Here is a 13,456-nt window from a genome sequence, read left to right on the forward strand (position 1 = left end):
CAGAAACAAACTCCTCAAATCTGAACGGCACGCTTATAGTGACTTTGCCATTTTTATAAGAACAGCATGCGCTTACGTCTAGAGCAGTGACATTTGGTACAGTGGAACTGCTAATGATGGTCAGAACCGAACTCCTCAAATCTGAACGGCACGCTTATAGTGACTTTGGTATTTTTATAAGAACAGCATGCACTTACGTCCAGAACAGTGACATTTGGTGCAGTGGAACTGCTGATGATAGTCAGAACCGAACTCCTCAAATCTGAACGGCACACTCATAGTGACTTTGGTATTTTTGTAAGAAAATCATGCATTTAAGTTCAGAACAGTGACATTTATTTAGTTATGTTTGTTAAGCATATTGAGTTTTCAAGTCAAAGTTTGTCAAGCTTCGATTTCTTATAATATAATCGGATTCATGAGGAATTGAGGAAACTCCTCAAACCTTAACGTTATACGTATATCCAATTGTGTTGCCATCTAATAATTAAAGCATTAAAAGCAGTTTTAAAAAATACTTACACATTTCTACATAATCCAACATTCGCAAGAAGCTTTCACCAGAACCCGAAAGGCGACGGTTTTTTTTTCTTAAAAATTATTGTTAAAAAGTTTTTAACCCCCGAATCCCCCGATGCATACTCGACGGGGTGTTATAAGTTTGACGTGTCTGCCTGTCTGTTTGTCTGTCTGTCGGATGAACCGATTTAGATTTATTTTTTTTTTAGAAAAAGACAAAGGTAGCCTATGTCACTCTCCATCTCTTTAACTACCTCCACTTAAAATATCACGTCAATTTATTGCTCGGTTTTGCCGTGAAAGACGGACAAACAAACAGACATACACACTTTCCCATTTATAATAGGTAGTAGTATGGATATACTAGGTAAGTAGGTATTACCCATTGCAATACCTAGTACTCTAAGTACTTTAACACGCTTGATAGTCACTTCAGTTCAGTGTCAAACTACGGGGATTAAGGGCCAGTTGCATCAGCCACATTTGAGAGACTCATCATCGTCACGCAGCAGATGTCTATGGAACTTCCCATACAATAAATTTTTCCCCTCACTAGCTCGGAAACACGTGTTTTGTCTTTTAATACCAGCGGGTAAAAACGCATTATATCCACTAGTGAGTAAAGTAATTTGACCTTCAATAAAGTCACATTAACTGCTTTAAAATTGATAAAAGTAGGTGAATCTAGTAATAAAGATGATTTACCACCTGTGGAACTACTGGAAGCAGTGATAAACGCATTTTTTGCATTGTAGTTTCCTCGCTATAGTGAGGGGAAAAGTTTTGTGTTACACTCGGGTGCAAATGTATTTTAACTCCTCGTGTGTTAAAAAACTCGCAAGTTCAGGATTCTATTCTCGAACCAAATATAGAATCCTTTCACTTGCTCGTTTTTCAATTCCACACTCGGCGTTAAAATATAACTTTGCCCCCTTGTATAACAAATAACTATTTCCCCTCACTAGCTCGGAAACACGTGTTTTGTCCTTTAATACCAGCGGGTAAAAACGCATTTTATCCACTAGTGGGTAAAGTAATTTGACCTTGAATAAAGTTGAATTAACTGCTTTAAAATTGATAAAAGTAGGTGAATCTAGTAATAAAGATGATTTACCACCTGTGGAACTACTGGAAGCAGTGATAAACGCATTTTTTGCGTTGTAGTTTCCTCGCTATAGTGAGGGGAAAAGTTTTGTGTTACACACGGGTGCAAATGTATTTTACTTCTCGTGTGTTAAAAAACTCGCAAGTTCAGGATTCTAAGAGTTTTGAATGATTCACGGTTATTTTCATTAGACTTATATTGACCAGGATATAGACCGTGATTACCTTTTTGATTTTTGTCGAGCTCCCGATATTTCGACGCAGTTGCATGCATCATGATCACAAATCAAAAAGGTAATCACGGTCTATATCCCGGTCAATATAAGTTCAGGATTCTATTCTTGAACCACTCGCTTCGCTCGTGGTTCAACTATAGAATCCTTTCACTTGCTCGTTTTTAAATTCCACACTCGGCGTTGAATGAATGAATGAATGAATGAATGAATGAATGAAAGTTTATTCACAAGAACATATGGTGCGTTACAGTAGATGTTATAAAGTGTTTACATTGGAGATCCTTAATATGCTCTGCCACAGGGCATGTGAAAATTTCCATGTTCACTACATGTCAAAGCTATGTATGTGAATATGAATTGCGTACATGCAATGTCTTCCTTACAAACTAAGAATATTAGACTAAAAACACCGAATGCTTAGTGCTATATAATAAATGTTGAAAGGCATGCATGTTATCGTTACAATTATATTTAAATCATAAATTTATACTTAGTATTGAATGTCAAAGGATGTAAATTTCAAATGTTATCAACTAAAACTTATAATTAAAATATTCGTCAAAAATACAACTTTGCCCCCTTGTATAACAAATAACTATTAACGAACGCTTTAACGACGACAGACGGTTTGATGCAACCGGCCCTAAATCGTAACAGTAACTCCTCTGAGACACTTCAAATATGAATTTTCTACATAACGACAAGGCAGTATAATTATAACATTTAACTGAGAGTCATCATTGTAGAAACCACTTGCTCTTATCTGATCACTACAATGTTGCAGCCCATGTGATTCAGAAGAATATAATATTATATGAGGCAAAGCGGGGTAATTTAGACTGGGGGGGGGACAAATGCCACTGATCCATTTTTTTTAACCCCCGACGCAAAAACTACGGAGTGTTATAAGTTTGACGTGTCTGTCTGTCTGTTTGACGTGTCTGTCTGTCTGTCTGTCTGTCTGTTTGTCTGTCTGTGTGTGTGTCTGTCTGTGGCATCGTAACTCCCGAACGGATGAACCGATTTCGATTTAGTTTTTTTTAATTGAAAGCTGTGTTAGTCGGGAGTGTTCTTAGCCATGTTTCATGAAAATCGGTCCACTAGGTCGCGGTCGGGGGTTTTTCAAAATTTTAATTTTGTGGTTAGGTTATTACATGTTTTACAATGTTTGCATTATCAAATTGAGTGTCCACTGATTATATACATGTGGAACTCAATAGTGTAATAATGAAAAGAATATAATTGCCCCCCAGTCGATATTTGCCCCGCTGTACCTTACTACGTTGTGAAATCACAGAGAGAAGCAGCGACAGAATATACAAAAAAACCGGCCAAGTGCGAGTCAGACTCGCCCACCGAGGGTTCCGTACAATCATTCAATAGTTGAATCATCAAATGTTATTCATATAATTCTACAGTACAGACGACTAAATCCCTCAAGACTCAATTTCCCACATAACAAGTATTAAATATTACTTGTATATACAATTTTATTATTCAACAACGTCCAAAGAAAATCAAGGAAATTCGACTTTAATAGTTTACGAACATTGTCGTCAGGACGCTCCTAATCCTGACTCGATCCCATTATATCAGGAAAAACGGGATGTAGGAAATGAGCGTTCCACGTACAGCGACATCTATTCGAAAATTAAGTAAACTAATGTGCGCGAGCTTAAAGTATGGGAAATGATTTTTTTAATACAGTTGCTCAAAAAGTGCCCGTTTTTTGGCTGTTTAGCGTGCGAGAAGTTGTATTTTACGAACTAGTGCGTAAAAAGTATATACGTTCCATTTTACGACTACTTACCGAGCTGTTTTCATTTTAGTCTAGTTTACTAAGACAGAATAAAACTATAAACATACTATTAAGTGATTAATATTTAAAACGTTAATATTTCATATGTAATTGTTTACTTTTAGTCATACTAAACATAATTTATAAAATGGTTTATACATTGAAAAATCGGTCATAATGAGTCGTGTAAACAGAACATGATTGGAACGAAACGCGTCTTCTACTGTCAAAGTAGAGGCGTCTACCATGTTTTAACTTAATGCACGTTCAAAAAACCTCAATATGTTACGCGATTTGTCATAATTATTTTACGTTATTTGCAATACGTCGGGGAATAAATGGATCGATTAAATTAAAATGTAGTTGTACATTAAACAATCGTCCCAAATCGTAAATGTTTATGTTTTTATGGCACCCAATGAAATAAATTATGTTAGATGAATAGCAAACTCGAAAATATGCACGCAAGTTTAAAAGCTTCAAAAATACGCCTTTGAATTGTCAAATAATCCGTCAATGTCCATGGGAAAATTGATAGTTCGGATTGTTTTATTTCGTTGTAAGTAAGTAGTAGTGTTTTTTCGCAACTGTATTAAAAAACGTCGTTCGTCACACGTGCGAGAATGTCATTCTTCTCGCACTTATAACGAAATGTACTATTATGGAATAATTATTTATTGCGTGAACCGATTTTAACCATTTTTCCTCTATTTGAAAGGAGATACTTTTATTGTTATTCTGTAATAAATACAGGTACAATAAACACCTGCAGGGGTGGTGAAATTGAAAATGTTTTTTATAAATGAAAAAAAATACGTGAACGATTTTATTTTTCCTGTAATATTTATTATAACAGCCATATTTGGTAAAAAATTAATAAATGTTCGTTGGTAAACTTCGGAGATAATAATTAACCAGTTTCAGTATTCAGAATTGTCCAAATTTTACTAATACGATCGACTATTTAATTCAGCGCTATACGCGGGTTTTCCTAAACGTGCATCAGAGAAATATTCATAAATAATTTAGTGAGTTAGTTTTCAAAAATCCCGTCTGATAAGAATCAAGATAATAAGATGTTCTAATTGAAACTTGAATTAAACAACGGAAAGTGTACTATTTCACAGACTAAAACTATCAATTTTACATTATTATGACGTTTTTCTTGAAGGCAGTCGTAAGATCCATAATTAAATATAGGCAAATATTTCATTTACTAGCATTAAAAGAAATACCTATCATAATACGTATTACCTCATACATAATAGTACCTGCGAGTGTTTCCAGTTAGTTTTAAAACTGACTTTAAATTTGCATAGAAATACCAACCTATTAAATATCTAAAGATCCAAGCTATTATAAACATTATGTCAATGTACTAAGATTAAAATCAACAAGCAAAAATCATGTGGTGCTTGCTTCACAGTCACTTTTAGTACCTTGTCGCTTTTCGAAAATACTCACTTGAACCGGATGCCCTATAACGCTTTACTGCGACAAAGTACCACATGGTTGCACGGTAAAACAATAAAATGCGTGAAGAGAGACCATTTTCATGATAATTATCAAGTGTCAGGTCACAGGATAAAAAATAGTAGGTACTAACGTACAGTCGCTCCCGAACGGATGAACCGATTTAGATTTAGATTTTTTTTGTTTGAAAGCTGAGTTAGTCGGGAGTGTTCTTCGCCATGTTTCGTGGAAATAGATCCACTATGTAGGGGTGTAGCCTGTGTGGTGACGGGTTAAGAATTTCACCACCCCCTTTCTTCCCGTGGGTGTCGTAGAAGGCGACTATGGGATGTGGCTTAAATTATGACGTAGGCGAGAGGCTGGCAACCTGTCACTGCAATGTCACAGTTTCGTTTTCTTTCAACCCCTTAATTTGCCAAGAGTGGCACTGAAGCTTTAGTATTAGTTTCATGTGTTCTGCCTACTCCTTTATGGGATACAGGCGTGATTGTATGATTGTATGTATGTATGTAGGGGCAGGGGCGGCTCACTCCGCGATTCTATCGCCGCGCTACAAGTACATGTCAGCGGCCGCGAGTTCGCGGCCCATTCATTGGCGACGACCTTCGCGCGGCGCAATAAAATTCAATGTTGGCTGCTCGCATGTGCGGTCCGTTTGTTAATGTAGGTAAGAATTTAGAATGGCGGCATTTTGTGAACATCAAAGGAGTGAGCCTTCTGTACTTGTACTATTATATATTCTGTAGTAGGGGGTTTTTTTAAATTTAAATTCTGTGGTTATTAGTTCAAGTCTCGGGCTAGCAAAAGAGTCTATCATAGCTTACCTCGGTCTCCCTAAAAGCACAGAAGAAGATGAAAAGTACTATCGTACAGTATGGCCACCCCCGCTCCCCACTGAAAGTGCCGCCCACCCCCTCTCGGTTACCTCACAGTTACCTCCTGTCAAAAACGCGAACAGTCAACCTGTCATATTTCACTCATACAAGCATATTACGCGTTCACGTACACGAGCTTAGACTGTGTGCTAGGAACGCCTCTTTCATATATTTGATCGCCAGTGTCCGAGGTGTGCTAAAAGTATGGAGACGGCCTCTATCTGACGGAACTGCTATCATAGGAAATCAGAGCTTAACCAAGAATACCGAGATAGGCGAGACACCTTGATAAACTCGGTCTACTATGTCGCGGTCGGGGGTTTTTTCAAAATTTGAATTTTGTGGTTAGGTTATTACAAGCTTTATTCTACTTGCCTTGTTAGTATGTTAGTTTCGGTCAAAACGTAGAAGCTAAGTTTGACCCACTTCCTGGTTTCCGCGATTGAGCTGAAATTTTGCACACACATGTAAATCACGTGACATTGCAATATTATGGCGTTATGGAGCTGATCTGATGATGGAGCAGAAAGGTGGTCATAGGAACTTTGTTATGAAACGTTGTATTCCCATCGAGTAAGGGGACTGCTCAAAGAAAGGTACAGTCGGCGATAAAAACTTGTGCCAAAAATGAATTTTTTGCAAAAAACTTATTGAGTTCATATACATTTTTCGAGATGATCTCCCGGGTATGTCCAATCAAATACCTTGCCAGTACCTATCTAGGCTCAGCTCATAAATCTGATGCTATATTTAGGTAGGAAACGCTTGGATGAGCGAGATGTCAATGTACCGTGTTCTTGTGCCGTGAGCGTACCAGAGACAATAGGATAATATTAACTACATATCCGAATCTAGATATACTTTGCCATACTACTCATCCATACTAATATTATAAATGGGAAAGTGTGTGTGTCTGTTTGTTTCTCCGTCTTTCACGGCAAAACAGAGCGACGAATTGACGTGTTTTTTTAAGTGGAGATAGTTGAAGCGATGGAGAGTGACATAGGCTACTTTTTGTCTCTTTCTAACGCGAGCGAAGCTGCGGGCAAAAGCTAGTAATATATATATGAGAATAAGAACAGACGCATTCATTTCATGCATAATTTTTAACCCCCGACGTAAAAACGACGGGGTGTTATAAGTTTAACGTTTCTGTCTGTGGCATCGTAGCTCCCGAACGGATGAACCGATTTAGATTTAGTTTTATTTGTTTGAAAGCTGAGTTAGTCGGTAGTGTTCTTAGCCATGTTTCGTGAAAATCGGTCCACTATGTCGCGGTCGGGGGTTGTTTCAAAATTTTAATTTTGTGGTTAGGTTATACATTACTTTGTGTGATGATCTGATCATCACACCCATGATTTAGATTTAGATTTATTTATTTCATAATATAAAATTACATTATAAATGATTCTACCTTAATCTATACGGGTAATTCTCAAAATAGTGGCATCGTACCCTGCCATCACGTTTTTGAATAGAAAGTATGCGAAATATATAATTTTCACATATAATTAAAATTTTCATAAGTAGACATTGACGTGACACATCGAGGCCAAAACATATTTTTTCTATAAATATAATACTTTTGTAAAAAAATAAATAAAGAAGACCGTTTTCTACTGTACCCTGCCTTGTCCAAACGCGACATTGCTCAAGTTTTCGCTCTTTAGATTATTGAACTGCAGTTGTATGATAATAAAATATCGTTTTTTGTAGAGAATAGACTACTACATTCTTAAATATACGTTGCACGGGATGTTTCTATTACTTTTGAACACAAATTTTCACGTTCAAAGTTTGTCCAGCGATATTTTCTCTATATCCTGTGCGTCTGCGGTATTGCACCTCACTCACACACAGAAAGTCTTATTGAGACCCTAATATACGTAAAACACGTAGCCAGTATGGTTCTAGCCGTCGGTGTAAAGGTTTGTGCTTGAGGTGCCGCGATCTTGTGGTTACAAGTTTTCAAAGTGTGACGTTCGGAGTTTGTAACAGGTATGTACTCTTTATTCTGGCATGATTATTTTAAAATATTAATACGGCAGTTTTTTTACTAATAACATTTTGATGTTGTATTGAAGTATAACTGTTTATACTAAAATTATGACAGTTGTATTATCAACAGTTTCGGAGATAATATCTAGTTAATCGGATTTTCACTACACCCTGTGTAACTTTATCCTGCCATCACTATGCAGGGTAAAGTGACTGTTGACAGGATAAAGAAACACAAGGAAAAAAAAGCTATTTTGACATGGTTTTTACTAACTTGCAATGTATATGTATGTATGTATGTTTGTATGTATGTTGAGGTCAAATCTTGCAACCAAATTTGAAGCAGAAATTTTCAACCGACTGAGCTGAAATTTCGTATACACGCTGCGGATGACGTTCGCATATAACCGCCGACATGGGGCATTGAGTCCTTCGATATTGGGCAATAGTCTGCTCAGCGCCGCAGCAGCCCCGACGAGGCTAGGAACCAATTTGATAAAATGTTCCTCGAAGTCCCAATTTCGGTTTAAATTTAAGCCCAAGTACTTAATTTGGGGCGTAAGAGGGACCGCTTCACCGCCAACAGGCAACAGTTATCGTAGCCAGCTATCTTTATCGCTCTTGCGTATAAGCACGACAGAGGCAGATTGCGTTTCGATCGGCGTATAGCGTCAACGATTGTCATTTTGGCTAGGTCGGCAGCGATCACTTCATAGGGCAGAAGCCAGCCTTTCCCCCGAACAAGCAACGGCAAGCAATGGCAAGTAACAACGTAAGCCCTGGGTAAGAACTGGGTTCTGAGAAAAATGGGACCAATCTGTATGCATATACATTCAATCAAAAAAAAAATTTTCAAAATCGGTTCAGTAACGACGGAGATATCGAGGAACAAACATTAAAAAAAATAAAAAAATACAGACGAATTGAGAACCCCTTCCCTTGAGATTTGGAAGGCGGTTAAAAATACAGACGAATTGAGAACCCCTTCCTTTGAGATTTGGAAGGCGGTTAAAAAAACATACAGACGAATTGAGAACCCCTTCCGTTGAGATTTGGAAGGCGGTAAAAAAAAAGAAAAAACAAGGTTCATCTCATAATGATCGTCAAACTAAAATTAAAATACGAATAAATACAATAATGGATTTATATTAGGTACATGTCATTTCCATATACTCATTTACAGAATATAATGGATTTTCCAATAAAAAGATTTTCAATTGGCGTTCAAAAGTTTCGTCAGATGTTTTTGTTCGCAATTTCGCGGGTAGTCTTTCATAGTATGTTGTATTTGTTCAATCAAGGAGCTATTGACTCAAAAACTCGAAACCCATCCACCCAGATTTTGCTAAAATAATTAACTATTATTTTATTAATTTAAAAAAACCGGCCAAGTGCGAGTCGGACTCACCCACCGAGGGTTCCGTATCCCTACAAACTTTTAATAGTTAAAATAATCATGTTTTTCATGTAACTTTAAAGACGACTAAAAGTATAGATATAGCGCCATCTCTCGGTGAATACGCTAACTAATTTGCGCAACCTGTGTAGTATGAACATGATGGTTTTTAGGGTTCCGTAGCCAAAATGGCAAAAACGGAACCCTTATAGTTTCGTCATGTCCGTCTGTCCGTCTGTCCGTCTGTCCGTCTGTCCGTCTGTCACAGCCGATTTACTCGGAAACTATAAGTACTACAGTGATGAAATTTGATGGGAATATGTGTTGTATGAACCGCTACAAAATTATGACACTAAATAGTAAAAAAAAAGAATTGGGGGTGGGGCCCCCATACATGTAACTGAGGGATGAAAATTTTTTTTTCGATGTACATACCCGTGTGGGGTATCAATGGAAAGGTCTTTTAAAATGATATAAAGTTTTCTAAAAAACATTTTTCTTAAAGTGAACGGTTTTTGAGATATCAGCTCTCAAAGTCGTAAAAAGTATGTCCCCCCCCCTCTATTTTTATAACTACGGGGTATAAAATTCTAAAAAAAATAGAGGTGATGCATGCTAATTAACTCTTTCAACGATTTTTGGTTTGATCAAAGTATCTCTTATAGTTTTTGAGATAGGTTGATTTAATTATATTTGCTGCTACGGAACCCTTTGTGCGCGAGCCCGACTCGCACTTGGCCGGTTTTTACAGGGATAATTCTTTATGATGTTAATTTTATTCGAAAGAGATTTTTTTTACATAAGCTCTTGTTTTAATTACGATAAGTACGATATAAATCCGCAAGAGTGATTAAATAGAAAGTTAAAATCTAAAAAGTTTTATTTTTATTTTTTTCCAAATGGAACTGCTGATGATAGTCAGAACCGTACTCCTCAAATCTGAACGGCACACTCATAAGTGACTTTGGTATTTTTGCAAGAAAAGCATGCATTTAAGTTCAGAACAGTGACATTTATTTATTTAGTTATGTTTGTTAAGCATATTGAGTTTTCAAGTCAAAGTTTGTCAAGCTTCGATTTCTTATAATATAATATAATCTTACTCGTATAATATAATTCGTTATACGTATATTCATTTATGTTGCCATCTAATAATTAAAGCATTAAAAGCAGTTTTAAAAAATACCTACACATTTCTACATAATCCAACATTCGCAAGTAACTTTCACCAGAACCCGAAAGGCGACGGTTTTTTTTTCTTAAAAATTATTCATAACTATATTTATCATGTCAACAACATACAGTGTGTAATCCTTATACGGGCGATAAATTAAACCAGGCATAGAATTAATTAGTGTTCATTAATGAAGAGGTGTTTTTGAGTTTCTCTATGGATGGATGATACCCGAGCAAGGGAAATATTCCAGTTTTGAATAGTTATTCGATAATTTTTAAGAAAAAAAAACCGCCGCCTTTGGGGTTCTGGTGAAAGCTACTTGCGAATTGGATTATGTAGAAATGTGTAGGTATTTTTTTAAACTGCTTTTAATGCTTTAATTATTTGATGGCAACAAAAATCAATATACGTATTTAAGGTTTGAGGAGTTTCCTGAATTCCTCATGAATCCGATTATAAAAAATCGAAGCTTGACAAAATTTGACTAGAAAACTCAATATGCTTAACAAACATAACTAAATAAATGTTACTGTTCTGAACTTAAATGCATTCTGTTCTTATAAAAATACCAAAGTCACTATAAGTGTGCCGTTCAGATTTGAGAGTTCCGTTCTGACCATCATCAGGAGTTCCACTGCACCAAATGTCACTGTTCTAGACGTAAGGGCATGCTGTTCTTATAAAAATACCAAAGTCACTATAAGCGTGCCGTTCAGATTTGAGGAGTTCCGTTCTGATCATCATCAGCAGTTCCACTGCACCAAATGTCACTGTTCCGTACGTAAATGCATGCTGTTCTTATAAAAATACCTAAGTCACTATAAGCGTGCCGTTCAGATTTGAGGAGTTCGTTCTGACCATTATCAGCAGTTCCACTGCACCAAATGTCACTGTTCCGTACGTAAATGCATGCTGTTCCTTTAAAAAATACAAAAATCACCATATGTATGCTTTTCAGATTTGAGGAGTTCCCTCGATTTCTCCAGGATCCCATCATCAGGACTGGGTTCTGAGAAAAATGGGACCAATCTGTATGCATATACTATCAATCAAAAAAAAATTAAACAACATTGAAAAAAAACATTAAAAAAAATACAGACGAATTGAGAACCCCTTCTTTTGAGATTTGAGGCGGCGGTTAAAAATTGGAATTTTGAGCGCTGCGAGGAAGATTATTATTATTAATTATTTAATTAGATTATTAATTTATCATCTACAAAACAATTGTACAATTCTTCAGTTGGTGTGGTTAGAACTCTATTTTCTGCATTGGTTTAAAATTCAGAAGATAGGATATCGAGAAATGGTTCAAAGTACAATTCCAAGATTTGACCCAAAAAACAAATATTAATAAACACGAGTAAAATGAAGCCAACCTTACTGGACATTATTAATTATCTATTTATTTCTCGAAAGTTATTTAACCTATTTTTAGGGTTCCGTAGTCAACTAGGAACCCTTATAGTTTCGCCATGTCTGTCTGTCCGTCTGTCCGTCCGTCCGTCCGTCCGTCCGTCCGTCCGTCCGTCCGTCCGCGGATAATCTCAGTAACCGTTAGCACTAGAAAGCTGAAATTTGGTACCAATATGTACCTATATCAATCACGCCAACAAAGTGCAAAAATAAAAAATGGAAAAAAATGTTTTATTAGGGTGCCCCCCCTACATGTAAAGTGGGGGCTAATATTTTTTTTCATGCCAACCCCAACGTGTAATATATTGTTGGATAGGTATTTAAAAATGAATAAGGGTTTACTAAGATCGTTTTTTGATAATATTAATATTCTCGGAAATAATTGCTCCTAAAGGAAAAAAAAGTGCGTCCCCCCCCCTCTAACTTTTGAACCATATGTTTAAAAAATATGAAAAAAATCACAAAAGTAGAACTTTATAAAGACTTTCTAGGAAAATTGTTTTGAACTTGATAGGTTCAGTACTTTTTGAGAAAAATACGGAAAACTACGGAACCCTACACTGAGCGTGGCCCGACACGCTCTTGGCCGGTTTTTTATTTAAGCACATACGTAAGTTAACCTTGTCATTTTAATCCACAAATTACTTCTTAAACAGTGATTAGGTATTAGGTAGTTATAACCTACTTGTTTACTTACTAATTTCCAATTTTCCTTTACACCAAATACCTTCCTCTCATATGTAGGCAAAATCTTGATTAAATACTTACTTAATCGTAATCAATTAAGATAGCAAATAAACGACTTCATTCCTGAAAGTCAAATGTAGATCTGAACTAGAAACATTTTAATTACACCGTAATTACACAACCATTTCCTCATAACAAAATAAACTCACGCTAATCTAATAGATTTGGTAACATTCCATCAACCCTAAAAGCATAATTATCACTCGTACTAATGCTCAGATTATGATAATTAACATTTATAATTTCATTAAGTCGGATTATCTAGCAACCGTGAACATTTCCATTACATTCAATTATAAAACGCCCGAAATCACAACACTATTCTATTTTTACTTTTGGCGCGAACTGTCACTGATTTTATTTTTAATTTTTCTTTTTAAAAACGCGTGCGTTCTCTTTGGCGCGCGGCGGGTTACTGCATGTTTTTATTATGATTTTTATCGCCGTCAACGTTATCAAGTGTAACATAAAATGACTGTTTATACACAGAACGGTAAGGTTACATGTTTTCTTACATTTGTATGGCGAATATGCCTTTCGTTTTGCAATTTTTGTAATAGAATAGGTCGTGAGATAAAATATGCAGCGATTTACTTCCTATGACGAAAAATTCTAGTAACAGTAGTTTATATTATTGTCGTTTATGTAGTTTAATTGTATCTACGTCACTGATTATGCACATCTTATTTATAATACAGTGTATTGAAATAATAAGTACCT

General features: G+C 36.1%; 1 protein-coding gene across 6 annotated transcripts in view; it reads right to left on the reverse strand.

Annotated features, from left to right (window-relative positions):
- LOC125240309 (P protein-like) overlaps positions 1 to 13,120 on the reverse strand; it is an 83,396-nt gene extending 70,276 nt beyond the window's left edge. For 2 of the 6 annotated variants that reach the window (XM_048148188.1, XM_048148183.1), the window contains exon 1: positions 12,687 to 12,993. The gene's annotated coding sequence lies outside the window, so the exon portion shown is untranslated. Of the gene's footprint in view, positions 1 to 12,686; positions 12,994 to 13,023 lie in introns of those variants that run through there. The other 4 variants (XM_048148185.1, XM_048148187.1, XM_048148189.1 and 1 more) reach the window with 4 other exon arrangements.
- Between the last annotated feature and the right edge of the window lie 336 nt (positions 13,121 to 13,456).

Source organism: Leguminivora glycinivorella, chromosome 27 (assembly GCF_023078275.1).
Source record: "Leguminivora glycinivorella isolate SPB_JAAS2020 chromosome 27, LegGlyc_1.1, whole genome shotgun sequence".
In the NCBI taxonomy this organism is placed as follows: Eukaryota; Metazoa; Arthropoda; class Insecta; order Lepidoptera; family Tortricidae; genus Leguminivora; species Leguminivora glycinivorella.